Here is a 10,695-nt window from a genome sequence, read left to right as displayed (position 1 = left end):
TGTTAATTTTCTGTTTAGTTGATCTATCCATAGATGTGAGTGGGGTATTAAAGTCTCCCAGTATTATTGTGTTATTGTTAATTTCCCCTTTCATACTTGTTAGCATTTGTCTTACATATTGTGGTGCTCCTATGTTGGGTGCATATATATTTATAATTGTTATATCTTCTTCTTGGATTGATCCTTTGATCATTATGTAGTGGCCTTCTTTGTCTCTTTTCACAGCCTGTTTTAAAGTCTATTTTATCTGATATGAGTATTGCTACTCCTGCTTTCTTTTGGTCTCTATCTGCATGGAATATCTTTTTCCAGCCCTTCACTTTCAGTCTGTATATGTCCCCTGTTTTGAGGTGGGTCTCTTGTAGACAACATATATAGGGGTCTTGTTTTTGTATCCATTCAGCCAGTCTTTGTCTTTTGGTTGGGGCATTCAACCCCTTTACGTATAAGGTAATTATTGATAAGTATGATCCCATTGCCATTTACTTTATTGTTTTGGATTCGAGTTTACACACCCTTGTTGTGTTTCCTGTCTAGAGAAGATCCTTTAGAATTGTTGGAGAGCTGGTTTGGTGGTGCTGAATTCTCTCAGCTTTTGCTTGTCTGTAAAGTTTTTGATTTCCCCTTCATATTTGAATGAGATCCTTGCTGGGTATAGTAATCTGGGCTGTAGATTATTTTCTTTCATCACTTTAAGTATGTTCTGCCATTCCTGGCCTGAAGAGTTTCTATTGGAAGATCAGCTGTTATCCTTATGGGAATCCCCTTGTGTGTTATTTGGTATTTTTCTCTTGCTGCTTTTAATATTTCTTCTTTGTGTTTGATCTTTGTTAATTTGATTAATATGTGTCTTGGGGTGTTTTGCCTTGGGTTTATCCTATTTGGGACTCTCTGGGTTTCTTGGACTTGGGTGATTATTTCCTTCCCCATTCTAGGGAAGTTTTCAACTATTATCTCCTCAAGTATTTTCTTATGGTCTTTCTTTTTGTCTTCTTTTTCTGGGACTCCTATTATTCAAATGTTGGGGCATTTAACATGGTCCTGGAGGTCTCTGAGATTGTCCTCATTTCTTTTAATTCTTTTTCTTTTTTCCTCTCTGATTCATTTATTTCTACTATTCTATCTTCTATTTCACTAATCCTATCTTCTGCCTCCGTTATTCTGCTATTTGTTCCCTCCAGAGTGTTTTTGATCTCATTTATTGCATTATTCTTTATATACTGACTCTTTTTTATTTCTTCTAGGTCCTTGTTAAACCTTTCTTGCATCTTCTCAATCCTTGTTTCCAGGCTATTTACCTGTGATTCCATTTTGATTTCAAGATTTTAGATAATTTTCACTATCATTATTTGGAATTCTTTATCAGGTAGATTCTCTATCTCTTCCTCTTTTGTTTGGTTTGGTGGGCATTTATCCTGTTCCTTTACCTGCTGGGTATTCCTCTGTCTCTTCATCCTTTTTATATTTCTGTGTTTGGGGTGGCCTTTCTGTATTCTGGCAGTTTGTGTAGTTCTCTTTATTGTGGAGTTTCCTCGCTGTGGGTGGGGTTGTACGGGTGGCTTGTCAAGGTTTCCTGGTTAGGGAAGCTTGTGTTGGTGTTCTGGTGGGTGGAGCTGGATTTCTTCTCTCTGGAGTGCAATGAAGCGTCCAGTAATGAGTTATGAGATGTCAGTGGGTTTGGAGTGACTTTGGGCAGCCTGTATATTGAAGCTCAGGGCTGTGTTCCTGTGTTGCTGGAGAATTTGCATGGTATGTCTTGCTGTGGAACTTGTTGGCACTTGGGTGGTGATTGGTTTCAGTATAGGTATGGAGGCGTTTGATGAGCTCTTGTCAATTAATGTTCCCTGGAGTCAGGAGTTCTCTGGTGTTCTCAGGATTTGGACTTTAGCCTCCCACTTCTGGTTTTCAGTCTTATTATTACAGTAGCCTCAAGACTTCTCCATCTATACAGCACTGTTGATAAAACATCTAGGTTAAAGATGAAAAGTTTCTCCACAGTGAGGGATACCCAGAGAGGTTGCAGAGTTACATGGAGAAGAGAAGAGGGAGGAGGGAGTTAGAGGTGACCCGAATGAGGTGAGGTGGAATCAAAAGAGAGGAGAGCAAGGTAGTCAGTAGTCACTTCCTTATGTGTACTCCACAGTCTGGACTGCTCAGAGATGTTCACAGATTTATACAGAGAAGAGGAAAGGGAGGAAGGAGACAGAGGTGGCCAGGAGGATAAAGGGGGGGGGGGGGGAATCAAAAGGAGAGAGACAGATCTAGCCAGTAAACAGTTCCCTAAGTGTTCTCCAAAACCACTGCAGATGGTGACTGCAGCCATGAAATTAAAAGATGCTTACTCCTTGGAAGAAAAGTTATGACCAACCTAGATAGCATATTCAAAAGCAGAGACATTACTTTGCCGACTAAGGTCCATCTAGTCAAGGCTATGGTTTTTCCAGTGGTCATGTATGGATGTGAGAGTTGGACTGTGAAGAAGGCTGAGCACCAAAGAATTGATGCGTTTGAACTGTGGTGTTGGAGAAGACTCTTGAGAGTCCCTTGGACTGCAAGGAGATCCAACCAGTCCATTCTGAAGGAGATCAGCCCTGGGATTTCTTTGGAAGGAATGATGCTAAAGCTGAAACTCCAGTACTTTGGCCACCTCATGCGAAGAATTGACTCATTGGAAAAGACTCTGATGCTGGGAAGGATTGGGGGCAGGAGGAGAAGGTGTTGACAGAGGATGAGATGGCTGGATGGCATCACTGACTCGATGGATGTGAGTTTGAGTGAACTCTGGGAGTTGGTGATGGACAGGGAGGCCTGGTGTGCTGTGATTCATGGGGTCGCAAAGAGTCAGACACAGCTGAGCGACTGAACTGAACTGAACTGAAGTGTTCTCCACTGTCTGGAACACACAAAGAGATTCACAGAGTTGGGTAGAGAAGAGAAGAGGGAGGGAGGAGATAGAGGTGACCTGGTGGAGAAAAAGGAGAGTCCAAAGGGGGAGAGAGCAGTCAAGCCAGTAAAGTAAAAATGGGTACTGAAGATTGGGTTCTTAAAGGTACAAAATTGATAACAAATGCCAAGAAGCAAAGATTAAAAATCTAGAGAAGAGGTTGGATTTTCAAAAATACAACATTAAAGAACAGGAAAAAAGGAAAAAAGTCACAAAAATTATAAAAATATATATATATATGAAGTTTCCTTAAAAAAATAGGATTTCTCTTTTTTAACTTTTTTGCAAAGTAATAGTAGGTTATATAAATGAAAATTAAAGAAGTAATAGAGGTCTTAAAAATTAAAAAAAATTTTAAAAAGATAGTAAAAATATATCTAGGACTTTCTCTGGTGTTGTTGTGGGCAGTGTCAGGTCAGTTCATTTTCGGTTAGTTCCTTGGTCCGGCTTATATTTCTCAAGATCTATAGGCCCCTTCCTATGTAGTCGGTACTAACTACAGGGTTTTAATCTATTGCAGCTGTCACTTCCAACACGGTTCCCTCTGTTTAGCTTGTTCTGTTTGCTGGTCTCTTCAGTGTCTGATTTCCGCCCTGACACAAAGGAGGGTGGTGGTGGACACTTTTTTTAGGCTCACTTGTTCAGTCGCACTGTGTGTGGGGAGGAAGGGACGCTGCAAACAAATAACACTGGTGTGTGCTTGCAGTGTCTCAGCCACACTGGGCCTGCCCCCGCTCACAGTGCGTGTGTCCTCCCTGCCCACACTGCTCAGGCTCTGGGTTGCTCCGCCGGGAGCCGTCTGAGGCCTGCCCTGGGCTGCGTGAACCTCCCAGGTCTAAGCTGTTCAGGTTCAGGCACTCAGATAGTCCTCAGAGGTGCAGACTCGATTGGGCCTGTGTTTTGTGCCCTTCCCAGGTTTGAGGTGTTTGGCGAGCGTGATCACTGTGACTTATTGCCTCCCCCGTCCCTGGTGTTCAGTTTTCTGGGTGTACAACCAGCGCACCTTCCTAGGCGGATGATGACCATCCAGAACCCCAGGAAGTCTTAGTTAGCAAAGAAGCCTGCTTGCAGTTTGGTAGATAATGCCTCTCTGGGGCATTGCCCCTTTCCGGCTTGGCTGGCTATCACCGGAGGGGGATGGCCTGCAGCTGGCTATCTCTGTTCAGTCCTTTGTTCTGTGAGTGGACCAGACCTGATGGTGGCTTCAATTCAGTTCAGTTCAGTCGCTGAATTGTGTCCGACGGTCTTAGGTTAGGGCTTTTCCCGTGGTACCTATCCCACAGTCTGGTTTGCTAGCCCAAGTTAGTTCCCTCAGATTGCCCTTGGGGTGTTCAGGGCTGGTCCTTACTCTAAGCAATGCAGCCCGCGCCTCCCTGCCCAGCCCACACTTGCTAGTGGCGGGTGCAGGCATCTGCACTGCTTCTCTGCTGGGGGAGTTATCGTTGGGCACGTAATCTGTGGGTTTTAATTATTTATTTATTTTTCCTCCCAGTTATGTTGCCCTCTGAGGTTCCAAGGCTCACCACAGACTCGGCAGTGAGAGTGTTTCCTGGTGTTTGAAAACCTCTCTCTTTTTAAGACTCCCTTCCTGGGACAGAACTCCGTCCCTACCTCTTTTGTCTCTCTTTTTGTCTTTTATATTGTTTCCTACCTCCTTTCGAAGACAATGGGCTGCTTTTCTGGGTGCTTGATGTCCTCTGCCGGCATTCAGAAGTTGTTTTGTGGAATTTACCCAGCATTTAAATATTCTTTTGATGAATTTGTTGGGGAGAAAGTGGTCTCCCCGTCCTATTCCTCTGCCGTCTTAGGAGTGCCCTCTGAAAAAGTTTTAGATTCAAGGTAAAAATCTTCCCAACCAAGGGACTGAATCCACATCTCCTGAATTGCAGGCAGATTTTCTACTGCTGAGCCACCAGGGAAGCCTTACTATAACTAAACTAAAATTAAAATCCCAAATGATTTCAAGATGGTGGGGTTTGGATGGTATCAAATCACTGGATAACTTTCAGGGAAATTATAGAGATATTAACAAATACCATAAGGTCATAGAAAACATATTTAAATATGTGTTAAAACATAAGAATGATCAACAGAAAAATGGAAATAGGTTATATAATGTGCAAAGTATTGGAGGAAAAAAATTCAAAGTATTTAAAATCATTTAAACATATAGTTTAAACACATAGTTTAAAAAAGGGAAATGAAGATTTTTTAAAAAGTAGGATACATGGAAAAGTTAAGATTGTAGAAATCCATTCAGTCATATTAGTAATCATGATACTTGAAAATGGATTAAATTTCGCCTATTGAAAAAGGTTCACAGATTGGGTAAAATAAAATCCAGTGTGGGTCATGATATGAAAAGATTGGAAAGCACTACTCCCAGGTGCTACTAGTGGTAAAGAACCTGCCTGCCAATGCAGGAGACATGAGACGTAGGTTGGATCCCTGGGTGGGGAAGATCCCCTGGAAGAGGGCATGGCAACCCATTCCAGTATTTTTGCTTGGAGAATCCCGTGAACAGAGGAGACTGGTTGGTTACAATCCATAGGGTTGCAAAGAGTTGGACACTACTGAAGTGACTTAGCATGCGTGCAGCACACACATACTTTCAGGATATATACCCAGGAGTGAAATTTCTGAGCCAGAGAGTATGTGCTTATTTGGTTTTACTAGATGCTGCCTCATTGCTCTCCAAGTTAACTGTATTAATTACCTTTAGAGTCATATTAGAGTTCCCATTGCCAAATCTCCATATTGTTAGGCTTCAAAATTTTTGCCAGTATATTGGGTATAGATTTTATCTCATTATTGTATTTCATGTTACTTTGCTTACTAATGAGGTTGAGCATCTTTGTATGTGTTTTTTTGCTCTTCAAGTTTATTATTTGAATAGCTTGTTCCTATCATGTGTATACACTTTGGCTTGTTCTTCCTGGTTTGTAGGATTTCTTTATAAATTTGGATAGTAGCCTTTTATTAGTCATATGCATTATAGTATGTTCTCTTTGATTTGTCTTTTCATTTTGTTTATGGTATTTTGGAACTCTACAAGTTTTAAATTTTAATGAAATCAAATTCTATAGATTAGCCTTATTGTGATTTGTTAAAAAGTCCTTTTGTTTCCTAAAGTCATAACCAGATTCCAATAAGCCCAAATTTTACTTCCTTAGGAAAGTCTTCTCCAATCCTTCAAAATAAATCATGTTCCATTGTTACGTGCTGTTAGGTTTTTTTTTTTTTTTGTCATACCACGTGTCATGTGGGAATTTAATTCCCTAATCTGGGATCAGACCCATGCCCCCCACAGTGGAAGTACAGAGTCTTAACCACTTACAGAGAAGTCCCTGTTACATGCTTTTATGATACTGTTTTCTCTCTTTTATTACACTTCTCTCAGCTATAATTATACATTTATTTGCATGATTAAACAAAAGTCTAAAACCTCCACAAGGTAAACTCCACGAGGTCTCAGATCATGCCTTATATTCTCACTTTCATTACAGTATCACCAGAATTTAACATAGTTCCTGTCACATAATACCTGACATTTATTAAGTTCTTGCTATATGCAAGCATTTTTCTAGGGCTTTATATGTACTCATTTAATACTTTGGACAAACAACATGAAGTAGTGACTACATTAGCCACATTTTAATGACATAAAAACTGGGGCACAGAGAAATGAGCTGCATATTCAGTATCTCACAGCTAGTAGAGAGCAGGGCCAGGATTCAACCCCAGGTGGTCTGGTTCCACATCCTCTGCTCTCAGCCTTTAACGTATAGGGTAAGAACTCAGCAAATGTTTCCTGGATGAAATGAGTGACAAGTCTACAATTTTAGCATGTTTTTATCAGAAATAGAATTAACATTTTAAAAAGAAAAATAGCATATTTGAATAACAAACTACCGGCTGTATCTTAAAAAGTTATTTCTAACAGAATAACACATATTCTTTCAAATATTCATGGAGCAACAACAAAAATAAATATTAAGAAACTGATTGTATTTAAATAAGTTTCCTGGCTAAATGCAATAATAGTATGAACTAATAACAGAAGGAGGGAAAAAAATACACATTTTTATTATTGTACTTGTACTTCTGAGTATGATTTCCATAGTTAAATGCATAAGTATTCTGTGTACAACTCAAACAATTTTGATGTGTACACCTAAGTACTAGGTGTGTGCTCAGTCATGTCCAGCTCTTTGCAACCCCATGGACTATAGTCTGCCAGGTTCCTCTGTCCCTGGAATTTTCTAGGCAAGAATACTGGTGTAGGTTTCCATTTCTTCCTCCAGGGGATCTTCCTGATCCAGGCATTGAACATGCATCTCTTGCAGCTCCTGCAATGACAGGCAAATTCTTTACCACTGTACCACCTGGGAAGCCCATAAGTTCAGTTCAGTTGCTCAGTCATGTCCTACTCTTTGCAACCCCATGGACTGCAACATGCCAGTTCTCCCTGTCCATCACCAACTCCTGGAGCTTGCTCAAACTCATGTCCATTGAGTCAGTGATACCATCCAACCATCTCATCCTCTGCCGTCCCCTTCTCCTTTTGCCTTCAATCTTTCCCAGGATCAGGGTCTTTTCCAGTGAGTGAATTCATTGCATCAGATAGCCAAAGTATTGGAGTTTCAGCTTCAGCAGCAGTCCTTCCAGTGAATATTCAGGACTGATTTCCTTTAAGATTGACTGGTTTAATCTCCTTGCAGTCCAAGGGACTTTCAAGAGTCTTTTCCAACACCACAGTTCAAAAGCATCAATTCTTTGGTGCTCAGCTTTTTAATAGTGCAACTCTCACGTCTGTACATGAGTACTGGAAAAACCATAGCTTTGACTAGATGGACCTTTGTTGGAAAATTAATGTCTCTGCCTTTTAATATGCTGTCTAGGTTGGTCATAGCTTTTCTTCCAAGGAGCAAGTGTCTTTTAATTTCATGGCTGCAGTCCCCATCTACAGTGATTTTGGAGCCCAAGAAAATAAAGTCTGTCGCTGTTTCCATTGTTTCCCCATCTGCTTGCTAGGAAGTGATGGGATTGGATACCATGATCTTCGTCTTTTGAATGTTGAGTTTTAAGCCAGCTTTTTCAGTCTCCTCTTTCACTTTCACCAAGAGGCTCTTTAGTTGCTCTTCACTTTCTGCCATAAGGGTGGTGTCATCTGCATGTCTAAGGTTATTGATATTTCTCTCTGCAGACTTGATCCCAACTTGTGCTTCATCCAGCCCGGCATTTCATATGATGTACTCTGCATATAAGCTAAATAAGCAGGGTGACAATATACAGCCGTGTCGTACTCCTTTCCCAGTTTGGAACCTGTCTGTTCCATGTCCAGTTCTAACTGTTGCTTCTTGATCTGCATACAGGTTTCTCAGGAGGCAGGTAAGGTGGTCTGGTATTCCCATCTGTTGAAGAATTTTCCACAGTTTGTTGTGATCTACACAGTCAAAGGCTTTGGTTTTAATCAATAAAGCAGAATAAATATATAAAGTTTATATATAAATATAAAAAATATATAAAGATGAAAGCCCATAAGTACCCATTATTCAAATGAAGATCTAGAACACTTCCACCACTCCAAAAGGACTTCTCCCACCCTTTTTCAGCCATTCCTCAACCCAGAGACAATCACTGTCTGTTCTGCTTTTTTAAAAAACTTGTTATTTATTATGTGTTTCTGACTGTGCTGGGTCTTCATCGCTGTGCCTGGGCTTTGTCTGGTTGTGGCAAGTGGGAGCTACTCTCTAGCTGTGGTGTGGGGGCTTCTCATTGCAGTGGCTTTTCTTGTTTCGGAGCATGGGCTCTGGGGTGTTTAGGTTTCAGCAGTTGTGGCACAGGGACTTGGTTGCTCTGCAGCATGTGGGATCTTCCCTGACCAGGAATTGAACCCATGTCCCCTGCATTGGCAGGCAGATTCTCAACCATGGGACTATCAGGGAAGTCCCACCATCTGTTCTTGAAGTTGACATAAATGGCATCTTGCTGCATGTACTCTTTTGTGTCTGGCTCTTTTCATTCAGCATAATGTTTTTGAGATGCATCCCTGTTGTTAATTGTGTGTAGCAGCAGTTCATTCCTTATTTATTTATTCATTTTCTGTGTAGTGTCTCTTTGTGTGGATATATGACTGTTTGGTAACCTGATTTTCAGTTTGGGGTTATTGTAAATAAAGCTAATATAAACATTTGTGTACAGGATTTTTCTGAACATATGCATTCATTTCTCTTAGTTATGTGGCTAGTAATAAAATCTCTGGTTTGTAGGGTGGGGGTATGTTTAGTTTTATAAGAAACTGCCAGAGACTGTCACTCTTTTCCAAAGTGGTTGTGCCATTTTATATCAATACTTCCATCAGAATATACAAGACTTTTTGTTCCACTTTCTTACCAACATTTGATATTTGACATCATATAAGTGACAGCCATTGGGTGGATGTCAAGTGGTATCTTACTGTAGTTTTAATTTGCATTTCTCTGATGACTGCTAATGTTGAATACCTTTAACATGTTTATTAGCCATTCAAATATCTCCTTCTCTGAGTTGCCTGTTCAAATTTTGCCCATTCAATAATAGGTTATCTTTTTAATTTATCTTTGCTATGCTGGATCTTTATTGTTGCACAAGGGTTTTCTCTAGTTGCGGTGCACACACAGGCTTTTCATCGCAGCAGCTTCTCATTGTGGAGCATGGGCTCTGGGGTGTGCCGTCTTCAGTAGTTGTGGTACAGGGGGTTAGTTGCTCCACAGCATGTGGGATCTTCCCGGACCAGAGATCAAACCGGTCTCCTTTGCATTGCAAGACAGATTCTTAACTTAACCTTGGCAGAGTGAGTGCAGAGTTAGGACCACTGGACAGCCAGAAAATTCCCAAGATTTTTTTAATGAACTTATGAATCAAGAAGCTAGCTTAAAAAAAAAAAAGTTAAGGTAACACTCCAAAAAAGCAGAAGGAAAGAATTAATAAACATGCAAAAATGTGGAAGTTAATAGAGTAAATGCAAGATTGAAGCCATTCAATCGTGTCTGACTCTTTGTGACCCCATGGACTGTAGCCCACCAGGCTCCTCTGTCCATGGGATTTTCCAGGCAAAAACACTGGAATGGGTTGCCATTTTCTTCTCCAGGAGATCTTCCCAACCCAGGGACTGAACCCAGGTCTCCTGCAGTGTAGGCAGACGCTTTATCGTCTGAGACACCAGGGAATTAAATGCAAAAAAGAATAACTAATCAAGACTTTACAATTCCAATTATGAAAAAAGGAAGAAATTAATGAAACATTAGAAATAAGAAAGCACATATATTCTGTTAGCAGATTTAAAATATAAAAGCATACCATGCTCAACCTCATTAAATAAATTTGAAAAACTGGATTAGAAAACAGGTGGTTTCCTGTTTTTTACAGGTGGTAAACATAAATTCTAAAATTAAAGAGAGATAAATAATTACACAAACATTTAGCAGTTAGTCAAAGTTAGTCATAAAGCTCAGATCATGAAGGCAGATAATTTGAGGGTTATATCACTTCTTTCCAAACACATAATAACCTTGGAAGCCTGTCAACTCATCTATGAGGCTTGTATAATGATATACCAAGACTAAGCAAAGCTATCATGGCAAAAGAAAACTATAGATCAATCACTGTTATGAACAAAGATATAAAAATCCTAAATAAAACATTACTAAATTAAATCCATTAATATACTAAGTGAATAATACATCTTAACTAAGTGCGATTTATCTTTG

The sequence above is a fragment of the Budorcas taxicolor genome, chromosome 7 (assembly GCF_023091745.1).
Source record: "Budorcas taxicolor isolate Tak-1 chromosome 7, Takin1.1, whole genome shotgun sequence".
NCBI classification, from domain to species: Eukaryota; Metazoa; Chordata; class Mammalia; order Artiodactyla; family Bovidae; genus Budorcas; species Budorcas taxicolor.
This window is presented reverse-complemented; position numbering follows the sequence as displayed.